This window comes from Equus quagga, chromosome 14, assembly GCF_021613505.1.
Source record: "Equus quagga isolate Etosha38 chromosome 14, UCLA_HA_Equagga_1.0, whole genome shotgun sequence".
NCBI lineage: Eukaryota > Metazoa > Chordata > Mammalia > Perissodactyla > Equidae > Equus > Equus quagga.
In genome coordinates, this window is record NC_060280.1 from 31,768,871 (window position 1) to 31,781,423 (window position 12,553).

Sequence of the window (12,553 nt, forward strand, 5' to 3'; positions counted from 1 at the left end):
GAAATGTGATGCCTCCAGCTTACAGAAAGCAGATTTTTTAAAGCTCCCCAGGTGATTCCAAAGTGCATGAAGGTTGAGAACCATTACACTAGATAATTTCTAAGGTGTTTATAGTTCTAACATTAAGAAGATAAAGAGAAAACAACAATAAATAATTATTGGGGCTGGGCCCATGGCCTAGGGGTTAAATTTGGTGCACTCTGCTTCAGCGGCCCGGGTTTGGTTCCTAGGCATGGACCTACACCACTCGTCAGTGCCCATGCTGTGACAGTGACCCACATAAAAGTAGAGGAAGATTGGCACAGATGCTAGGTCACGGAGAATCTTCCTCAGGAAAAAAAATATGTATATGTCAGATAATGGCTACTATTTATTGAGTGGTAAGTGTCAGGCACTTCACCAAAGAGCTCCTAATGTGATATTTAATAATCACATTATTAATCACATTAATAATCAATAAATCTAAGGGGAAGGAATTTTACAGATGAAGAATTAAGTTTAGAAAGATATTCATTTGCAGAACACCATGTGGCTAAGTGTCAGAGCTAGTATTTTAATGCAGATCTCTCTGATGTCCCAAATGGAAACTTGACCATTACATTCTACCATTTTGCATAACTCCTATAAAGCATTGAAAATGGTTTCTTTTATCCTGCTTACCTGGAGGCAACATGTCAAGATCCCAAAGCCTATGAATGGATGTATTTCTGTGAACTTAGGGACTTTTACTCTATTTCTTGACAATTATCTCTGGTTTAAGATGGGTCAATTTCTAAATATGGACTATAACTGATAAATTACTTTTTATTCAATATTTTTATGCTGAAACAGCTGCCACAGAGCATGAGCGGCCCCCAAACAATGAGTAAGATGCTGCCATCTTGTGGCATGTTTTCTAAGGCCAAGTGTGTAATCCTCCAGTGAGGAGAGCCCAGTAGACAATTCTAACCATGCCTGCCACTTTGCCATCATTCTGTTGTCTTCCTACCTGTAACATCATTTTGTTTCTCCAAATATAATATTAGAAATGAATCAATACAGAAACATAAGAAAATAGGTAAGAACAGAAGACAGAATAATAATGTTGCCCTCTCCTACTATTTATTAGTGTATCACTTTTGTCAAGTTACTTAATGTTTCTGGGTCTGAAATTTTCTTATCTGTAAAGTGGGGACAATAACACTCATCTGATAGTATTGCTTTAAAACCAAATCAAAATGTATATTTAAAAATTTGCCTGGCAAATTGCAGGCATTTGACAAATACCAGGTCCTCACTCCCTTTCCCTCTTTCTCAATCCTTCGCCCTTTCCTCTAGTTCCAAGCTCTTTCCACTTAAGATATCCTAGGCTTCTGCTTTTTACTCACTTTCTTAAGTATTTCCCCCATGGTTCTTTCAGTTTCCTGGCTCCACCCTATCCGCACTCCCCCCTCATACACACAGGGGTGCCCATGTTTACATATATGGACCCTTACCTTGGTAAGGTAGGGCTTGGTAAGCTTGTCTACATCATCCTAATGTGGCTGGCTCTCCCTCCACTCCCACATTTGTGCTGTCGTGGGTACTGCAAGGCAAAACACCTCGCACTGGGTTTCACTGAGCAGTTTCTCCATTACTAACAGCACTCTATGATCCTGTCAGAGCCTGGTACCCTCAGATTCTGCTTATCCCTTATCCCTGATCCTTTCACCCCGACCTTGGGAGATCTGACATGCATGTCTCAACTTCCCCCTGACTTCTTTTCCACCACTCTCTCACCTCACTCTGCTCCACCCTCTGGCCTCCTCCCCTTTGCTGCTCCCTTTGCCTGAAAGGTTCTCCCAGATATCCACATGGTTTGCTCCCTAATTTCTACAAATTTCTGCTCAAATATCACCGTAGTAGACAAGGCTTCCTTGACACTCTACTGTACAAAACAGCACACACACAAAACCCCAGTAACTTTCCATCCCCTTTACCCTGCTTAGTCTTAGTTTATGGCACCTCTTACCACCCATCACACCGGTTCTGCCCTGGAACAGGAGGGAGAGAGCTGGTAGCTTCAAGTGTTCTTCTGCGGGAGGGCAAAGTTCACTTGGTGAGGCATTCGGTCCTCCCTAGTGGATTATTCCTGGAAATAGTCATTGCTATGTGTGTTAGCTGGTAATAACACACGTAAGACAAAGCTATAGAAACTTATTTTTTCATTCTTGCTGCTGCTACTCCTCGGCACTTCGTCTATCTTCCCCTCCATTTATCGTGAAATGTCTGTTTCTTCTGGTTTCATCTGGCTTTGGTGTTTATTAATTAGGGTAGCTAATTCTAAACACAGAGTTCATGGAAGGGCTTCAGAGGATCCTTGAATAACTTGAAATTATTGGCAAGATTTTGGGGGTATGTTTGTTTTCTGCAGCTACAGTCCATGACATTGATCAAGTTCAAGGAGTCTATGACTTCCCCCAGCAAAATATTAAAAAGCATAGTTTTAGGGATGACAGCACAATATTCCCCTATCTTAATATACAAAATACTTAATCATTGTTTAATATTAGCCTGTCTTTCTCAATAGCCTAAGCACCTAGAGTAAAGGGATAGTATTTATTCATCACATGATGGCTAGCACCTAACTGATTCTCAATAAATATTTGTTGAATGAATGAAGACTCCACGGTGATAAGAGCCTATTAATTAGTCATTCTGTCCGTAATCTTTCTCAGACAAGCCTTGTTCTGGGGTTAGGCTGTGTTTTGATAGATCCAGTTAGATTCTGTTCACCATTTGGAAATAAAGAATTAAAATCACAAATCTCACTTTTAACACAGAAGAGCCAGTCATACTGCACACTGTAAGAGAAGTTGAGTAAAAATGAAACAGCTAGTTGCGCATCAGAAAGGGAGCAGTGAATGGGAAGTTAGGGGGAGCGGAATTCAGAAAGAGGTAGCTCCCATAACTAGAATTCGAAGAGTTGATAATCCTGGCAAGAATCAGGTTTGTCCGGTTAAATTCAAAACTAGAAATGTAAGCGCAGGTTCAAACCACCAGTCCCATCATTAGAGACAAAAGGAAGTTGAAAAACCAGTTGGCTGAGGTTTGTATTTCTAATAGATTAGGTATAAAGAAAGGGATTCCTGGCATCTGTGTTCTAACTTAGTTTTACCATTATCAAAAAAAAAAAAAGTACGCTCTTTGACTCAGGTTATTAAGTTGCATTGGGTGTGTGGGTATTTTATAGATTTTTATATTTTACCTTTTATATTTAACAGATTTTAAAGAAATTTCTAGATACCTTAGAGATAAGCCCCCTCATTTAGTAGATCCCAAGTTTTTCAGGCAACAGTATCCTAAATATAGGGCTGCAACAAGAGTTACAAAACAGTAATTCTTTGGCTCTGCTTCTGTTCATTCTGCAGGAAAACCAAACTGCCTTATTTTCTCCCAAATTGTTTGGTGAAGCCCCCAGTGCACCTGCACAGCAAGTGTCTTCACCGCCATTTTCTCCTAGCCCGACCTAGCTCTGGCTCTCTGAAGAGCTTTTGTTGAGGCTTAAAGGGCAGATAGGCCTCTGGGAGCTGCCCAAAGCACTCTGCAGTTGCTGTGCCCACAGGTGCCTGCTCCAAGGTTACTGATGTCCTGTGCTGAGGTCTTCACCATCTCTTGTCATTGCCCAAATCACCAACTCCAGGCTCTGCTGAAACGTCCTTCTGTTCCAATTCTACTAAAAAAAATTAGGAGCAACTTTTATTTTTTGTGTGTGGATATTATTTTATTTTTTAATACACTTTTATTTAAAATAGTTATAGATTAAAAAAACAAAACAAAAAAATGGGGCAGCCCCATGGCATAGTGGTTAAGTTCAGTGCACTCTGCTTCAGCAGCAGCCCAGGCTTGTGGGTTCAGATCCCGGGAAAACACCTACACCAATTGTCAACCATGCTGTGGCTGAGACACAATTATAAAGTGGAGGAAGATGGGCACAGAGGTTAGCTCAGGGCTAATCTTCCTCAGCAAAAAAAAAAAGTCACAGATTTACAGAAAGATTGCAAATATGGTAGAGAGTTCCTATATACGCCACCCACAGTTTCCCCTATTATTAACATCTTACATTGGTATGGAACATTGGTCATAATTAATGAACCAATATTAATATTATTATTATTAACTGAAGTCCATATTTTATTCAGACTTCCTTAATTTTTACCTAATGTCCTTTAGCTGTTCCGGGATCCCACCCAGGATATTACATTACATTTAGTCATCACATCTCCTTAGGCTTCCCTTGGCTATGACAGCTTCTCAGACTTCTCTTATTTTTTATGACCTTGACCCTTTTGAGGAGTTCAGGTATTTTGCAGAATGTCCCTCAATTGGGATTTATCTGATATTTTCTCATGATTAGACTGGGGTTATGTGTTTTGGGAAGGAAGAGCACAGAGATAAAGTGCCATTCTCATCACATGGTATCAAAGGTACATCCTATCAGCTTGACATCGCTGTCAATGTTAACCTTGGTCATCTGGCTGAGGGAGTGTCTGTCAGGTTTCTTCACTGCAATGTTACTGTTTCCTGTCCTCTCTGCCCCTTCCTTTCCATACTGTTCTCTTTGAAAACAAGTCAATATGCACAACCCACATTTAACACGTGAGGAGCTATGCTCAGCCTCCTTGAAGGCAGAGCATCTATAAAAATTATTTGGAATTCTTCTGCATGAGTTATTTTTATCTTTTCTCCCATTTATTTGTCCAATCATTTATGTATATCAGTGTGGCTTCATGGATATATACTTTATTCTTTTGAGTTATATTCCAGTACTACTTTATTTTGTTGCTCAAATTGTCTAGCTTTGGCCAGTTCTTTCAGTTGGTCCCTGTGTCCCTTTGACATATCTCCATTCCTCTTTTGTAGGATTTACATTATGGCACTACAATATGCTCCAGGCTCACCTTGTATATTTCCTACCCCAGGCCTTGAATCAGCCATTTCCCTAAGGAGCCTTGGTTCCTTTGGTTGGAGAATGGTATTAGAAACCAAGATCTAGGCACTAGGTGTGCTCATTGCTACTGAGGGATCCTACCCTCTAGACTCTTCTGCTGACAGAGTAAGGAAATGTGTGTATACTAACCCATGTATATGCACATATCTGTAGCTACTTGTGTATGTAACCATCTGGATCTATATAAGCTAAACTTAAGTTCATACTGCTATCTCCAACTCTAATTCGTTACCACGCGGATCATTCTAGCCTCTTCCCCTTGATTATCTGTAAATTCCCACTCCAACAGCGAGAAACCTGGCTCCCACTATCCACCATCCATTTATTTAACTATTCAATTCCAGTGTATGTGTGTGTATATATATATTCAGTATTGTTAACTTATACCCCCATGGTAAAGTTCACCATCATGGTATATTGTGTTATCATGGTATAACTTTATCAACTAGAGGATAGTGCTGATGTACAATTCCTTTTGCATTTAGTTTTACAGAATCCACTCAATTACCAAGTTACTTAGGTCAGCACTTTTTCTCCCACCTCCTTCAGTGAGGTTGTTTCAAACATTTATAACATAGTTAGATTATTCTGTGCCACTCTTTACGCCATCTTGGGACCCTCCTATCTCCTAAATGATTTTTTTTTTTTTGAAATTTACATACGAAAAGGTTCTATGGGTTTTGACAAATGCATAGTGTCATATATCCACCATTACAGTATTATACAAAATGGTTTCACCACCATAAAATATCCTCTGTGCTTAATATATTCAACCCTCTTCCCCATTGAATCCCTACTGATTTGTTTTCTGTCTCTATAATTTTGCCTTTTCCAGAATGTCCTATAAATAAAATCCCAAAGTTTGTAGCCTTTCAGAGTTGATTCTTTCACGTAGCATGTACCTTCAAGATTCATCCATGTCTTTGCTTAGCCTGATAGCTCAACCTTTTTAAAAAATATTTTAATTGTTTAATTTTCATTGTTTTAATTGTGGTAAAATACACATAACATAAAATTTACCATCTTAACCATTTTTAAGTATACAGCTCAGTGGTATTAAGTATATTCATATTGTTGTGCAACCATCGCTACCATCCATCTCCAGAACTCTCTTCATCTTGCAAAACTGAAACACTATACCCATTAAACAATAAATCCCATTTCTCCCTCCCCCAGCCCCTGGCAACCACCATTCTATTCTCTGCTTCTATGAGTTTGACTATTTTAGATACCTCACATAAGGGGAATCATATAGTGTTTGCCTTTTTGTGACTGGCTAATTTCACTTAGCATAATGTCCTCAAGTTTCATCCAAGTTGTAGCATATGTCAGAATTTCCTTCCTTTTTAAGGCTGAATAATATTCCACTGTAATGTATATACCATATTTTGTTTATCTGTTCATCCCTCAATGGACACTTGGGTTGCTTTCACCTTTTTGCTATTGTGAATATCTCATCCCTATTTCTCATTGAACAGTATTCCACCGCATGGGTGTTTCAATTTAGTTTGACTTTTGTTTTTTTAATTGCAGCCCTTTCACCTTAAGACAGAGGCATGAACCCATGGGGGCTGAACTGGAGGGAAATCTAAATGACAGAGACCATGCTCTATTCATCATTTCTTCTCCTTCCTGACTATCCTTGAACAAGGCTTGAGAACTCAGCTCTCTCTCTTTCTCTCTTAGGATGACTTCTTTCCTAAGACTCTTCAGGAGCAACATATAAATAGAGTCCTGAAGTCCTGCTCCGTCAGTCCTCCAGGGATGCTTGAATCCTAGGGAGATAGCTGGGACCCCTCCTAGATAGAGGAAATGGAAGCACAAAGCAGGAGTCACTCATTAGTGACTGTTTTGGACCAAACTGTCCCCCTGCCTTTCATATACTGAAGCCCTAACCTCCAACGTGACTGTGTTTGGAGATAGGGCCTTTAGGGAGATAATTAAGGTCAGATGAGGTAAAAAAAAAAAAAAAAAAAAAAAAAGCTGGGGCCCTAATCTGATAGGACTGGTGTCCTTCTAAGAAGGGGAGGAGACACCAGAGATCTCTCTCTCTGTGAGAACACAGAGAAAAGGCCATGTGAGGACACAGTGAGAAGGCCACTGTCTACAAGACAGGAAGAGAGGTCTCACCAGAAACTAACCCTGGCACCTTGATCTCAGACTCCCAGCCTCCAGAACTATGAGAAAAGAAATGTCTGTTGGGGGCCGGCCCGGTGGTGCAGCGGTTAAGTTCGCACGTTCCGCTTCTCGGCGGCCCGGGGTTCGCTGGTTCGGATCCCGGGTGCGGACATGGCACTGCTTGGCAGCCATGCTGTGGTAGGCGTCCCACGTATAAACTAGAGGAAGATGGGCACGGATGTTAGCTCAGAGCCAGGCTTCCTCAGCAAAAAGAGAAGGACTGGCAGTAGTTAGCTGAGGGCTAATCTTCCTCCAAAAAAAAAAAAAAAGAAATGTCTGTTGTTGAAGCCCCCAGGCTGTGATTTAGTAATGGCAGCCTGAGCAGACTGACACAGTGGCAGAACTGTGTCTAGTCCTCAAGGGTCCTGACACCAATTTCAGAGTTCCCTCCACTCAGAAACACTGCTTTTCTTTTCTTCTATTAAAGAAATACAAAAGTAGAGACACTGGCCGACCCCTCCACCCACAGGACGAGGTCACAGGACCCGAACACTTCAGTTGTTTACAGGTTATCAATAAATATTTTTGTTCAAATAAATGTAAGGTTTGATGAACTTTCCCACCACACGATGGGAAAATAGGAACTTTACAGTAAAGAAACCTGACAGATACTACCTTAATCAGGAGATCAAAGTAATTAACATCAGTAACTGAAATCATCTGGCAACTGATAGGATGCAACGAGAAAAACACCCCATCACTTCTGTGGTATTCCTGCCAAAGATGCTTAACCTGAAACTAATATCTAGGAAACAATCAGACAAACCCAAATTCAAAGAGGTTCTACAAAATAACTGACCTGTAATCCTCAAAATTGTCAAGGTTGTGAAGGAAGGACTGACAAAACTTCCAAATTGAAGGAGACTAATGAGGCATGACAGCTAAATGCAATGTGTGATTCTGAACTGAATCCTTCTGCCACAGAGGACAGTGCTGGGACTATTGGCCAAACTTGAATGGGATCTGAGGAGTAGACGACAGTAATGTAACAACGTTAATTTCCTGATTTTGATGGTCTTATTATGGTTATGTAAGAGAATGTTGTTGTTTGAGGAAACAAACACTAAAATATTCAGGGTAATGAGACATAAATACCAGCAACTCACTTTCAAGTGGTTGAAGAAAAAATAGTTTGTTGTATTATACTTGCAACTTTTCCATAAGCTTGAGATTGTTTCAAAATAAAGTATATATTTTTTCATGTAATCACTCAAATCTCTTCCCTGACATCCAGGTTTTTAAAGTTTCTGCCATGATAACATCAAGCCAAAGGATGTGCCTTCAGAAGCTCTTAAACATCTCATCTCCTTCTCTCCTCACAGATGTCACTGGAATGTAATTCTAAATTTTGCTGAGGTTTTTTTCCCTTCATTTGTCTTCATCTTGTCTGAGGCCTTGGTGCAAAATTCATTATTACATAACTTTCATCTTTTAGCTCTATTTTTAAACACCAACCCTTATTGAGCACTAACCATGTGCTGGGCTGTGTACTAAGTACTTTTTAGTGTTTATCCAGTACAGCATTGTCTCATTTAACCTTGATCTCACACTACTTCCCTCTTCACACTCCATCCTACAGCACCCTGACTGCCCCAGGCTGCCTCTCTGGGCCTTTGCAAATTGCAGGCCCCCTGCCTCTCTTCCCCTCCTCTTGACCTCTGAGCCCTCAGGTTTCAGCTAGAATGACTCTTCCTCCATGGAGCCTTTCCTAAGTCTGAGTGGGAGCCCCTTCCCCATGCTCCTACAGAGTCTTCTTCTTTACTATAGTGCTTTTAACTATATTTTAATTTTCTTTTCTCTCTTCTGTTCCCTCTTGTATGCTATTCTGGAGGAAGAATTGTCTTCACTGTTGTTTCACCAAAGTTATCAGGGTACATTGCACAGAGTAGGTCCTCAAAAAACATTTGTTGAGTGAATGACTGAACATACAAGCAAGGGAGGCTGGATGACTGGGCTGTATTTAGGGTATCACCTTAATGAATTCACTATAGTCTAGGTGAACTTATTTCTCAGTTTTGCGGGTCTAAAAACACAATTAAATTAGTGTCCAGAGTTGACCTCTCTTCTACTAAAGTGCTATCACAGTAATAAAAGCTAGTAAGGGCTTACAAGGAATCAATGAAAAGGAGCTCTCACTGACCTAAGTTAGACAATTTGAACATCAAAAATAATGATTAAGTGTATTGAAACATATCAAATATATAAAAATCCATGAGTTCATCATGGTAATAAAATAATTAGTCATAATTAAAGGCTACTGGGACACCAACTCATTATGAAAATTAACAAAGGGAAGTGATTAAATCCTGTTTTTCTGTTACAAACTGTATTTTAGAGTGACCAAATAGTTATTAATGGAAAATTCTTTACCGAATAAATTTATCTGATAAAGGCAGAGGAAAGATGATTTTAGAAAATCACCAATTCGCAACTCCTAATGAATTAATAGATCTATGCGATGATCATTAACCAATACTAAAAAGTGGAAGACTGATGGTCAATTTATAAATCCACTGACTAATCTTAGCATCACCAAAAGTAGAACAACTATACATTATGCGCCTCAAGTACACAGCAACACTTACGAGGTATTCTTGCCTTAAAAAAAAAAGAAAAGAAAAAGAAACTAAATCTAGTCAAGCATCTAAATGTAACTACCAGTTTATAAGAAATGCAGGGGACAGAGGAACAAGTTAAATGACACTGTGTAGAAGCAATCAGCCAAATTCCAGAGTGTGGAACATTCTACAGAACAAATGACTTGGTTTCTCCAACAAATCTATAACATCCATTTAAAAAGGGGGGAGGGGGAGAGATTCTTATAGACTAAGAGGCACAATAATTTTAAAGGTATGGATTTTGTTTGGTCTTTAAACCAAGTACAAAAAGACATTTTTTTAGTTGGAGAAATCTGACTATGGACTGGGTATTAAATAATATTCAAGAATTATCGTTAACTTGTTACATGTGATAATGACATGATGGTCAAGTTTTTCTAAATGTCTTTATCAATTAGTGGTACATACTGAAGTATTTCTGGATGAAATGAATCAGTCAGGTTTCTAGCAGAAAACAAGTAGCACAATCGAGTTAGGTAATTTAGAGAGAATTTAATAAAAGGACCCTTTCCAAAGATGTAGGAAGGCTGTAGGGAAACTATGAGGTATAATGCAGTGTTCCTGGCTTAGTAACAACAACTGTTACCACCCCTAGGGCTAGGGGTGAGGAAACGAGTTATCAGAACCCAGAGACAGAGAACCCTGTGGAGAGAAGTTGTGATCTTTGGTTAAACCCTCAGAAAGGGGTCCAGAGGAATAGTACCTCAAGGTATTAAGCTCCTCCATTCCTCCAGTCTCCTGGTGGTGCTCTCCATTGGCAGAACCCACCTAGACGAGAAGGGAGTCCCTCACCTGCATTCTATAGTGGTCAGCCTCGAGGGAATCAGAGCAGGGATGAGTGGTAGAGAAAGAGCAGACTGGGAGGAGGAATCAGAAGATAGCCAGCAAAAATGACAAGATGTATAGAATTTGCTTTAAAGTACTCCGGCCTCCTCCCCACCAAAACTCCGGAGAATAAATGAAATAAAATTGGCCACCTATAGACAGTCATTGAAGAGCTGAGTAAAAACTACACAGGAATTCACTATACTATTCTCTCTACTTTTGTGTATGTTAGGAAATTTTAATAATTGAAAGTTTAAAAAAATGAATTAGTCCCTTACACAAGAACTCGAATATCATTTAACCATTTAATGTAAATTATATTCCTTCCTGGCAGTAGAAATTCCTGTAGCCTCTATTCAAGGCCTATTCCTCCTGGTATTAAGAAACACGAGAAGTGAAACTAGTAAACAGCATGAAATCAGAGCAAAAGGAGAAGGATATTCTGGGATTTTTCAAACAGGCCAACTTCTGTAAAAATCTTTAATTTCTGTACAAACCTTAACATCTGTAAACATGTGATCTTAGTCATTCTATGTGGATTCAATTACTCCACCAATTTTAAAGTATTGGTGGTGCATTATAGTAATTTTATCTACCTGCAGCCTTATTCTTCCACCATATTAGAAGGTATCTTCTCTATTTTTTTTTATCCTCTCTGAGCCTTTGTAAAGTGAGAATAATAATATCCAATGTTTGGCATAAATTAGTGCTCAATAAATATCACATATTATTATGAGATTGTTATTGAAGCAGATTGTCTTATAAATGTCTGCTACTCAAGTATTTTTTCAACTAAAATTAAAATTAACAGGAAGATAGACTACTTTCGATAGTGTATTACTGAGGTAGGAGCAAAGGACCTCACAAAAATCTAATCGATCGTTGGGGATAGAGCACTAAATAAGTATCTTCCATTTCAGGGTCCAGCAACTGCTATCTTAAGACTTCTCCAGGGTTATGTTTTGGGTTTCTTCTCCACATAGGAAGCAATGCATATAATAATAAGACATAACTGTTTTATATTCTCATATTTAAGTAGTTCATGCCAAAGATTATAGGGACAGTCACATTATACATTTAGGACTTCATTTCTAAGAGTCACCACTCAAAATAATAACTAATTTGTGATGGTTGCACAACTTTGTGAATATACCAAAAACTACTAAATTGTACACTTTAAAGGGGCAAATTTTATGGTATGTCCATATATCTCAATTTAAAAATAACTCATTGATAATAGCTCTTTACAAAGCACTTCATCTGTATTATCTCAATCTTCACAATAAAACCTTGGGTTAGCTCTTTACTATAATTTTATAATGAGGAAACTGAAGCACAGAGAAGTCTAACAATTTCCTCAGGATCTCATAGTGAGTAAATGCAGAGTTAGATACAAACGCTCATTTTCAAATGCTAAATCCAGCGTTTTCACCAAACCTACTCCTGCCTCTCAGAACCACATTGCCTTTTCCCTGGCCAGGATGTCTCTGTGATGCCTAGAAGCAAAGTGGTTGAAATGGGGCCAAAGTTGCAGGGGAAGCCAGACTCTTATCTTCCCAACCCACCTAAAGAGTCATTCTTCTTCATGAAGACACTGTTCTTGGGAACTGGAATTTTGAAATCTGGGTTTGCAAGATCCGGCTCTGTCCCTCATATCAACAAACACATGTGCTGAGGGAGTTGGGTGGTTTGCTTCCCACAGAGCTCTTAGCCCACAATGTCACACTGAAGACATTTTAATTAGTGACTTCTTGCTTCTGAAAATTGGAAGAGATTGATTTATGAGATGTGAAATAATCACAAGTAATTAACTGGGCTTATTTTGGACTTGTTCTCTAATTGAAACAATATCCAAAGTTCTTTAAATGACAATGTATATTATCCTAATATCAAAATTTCGAGTCAAAGTCCAAAAGACTAGTTTTCTATATGGGTTTGGCTGGTAAAAGTGAATTATCAGCAG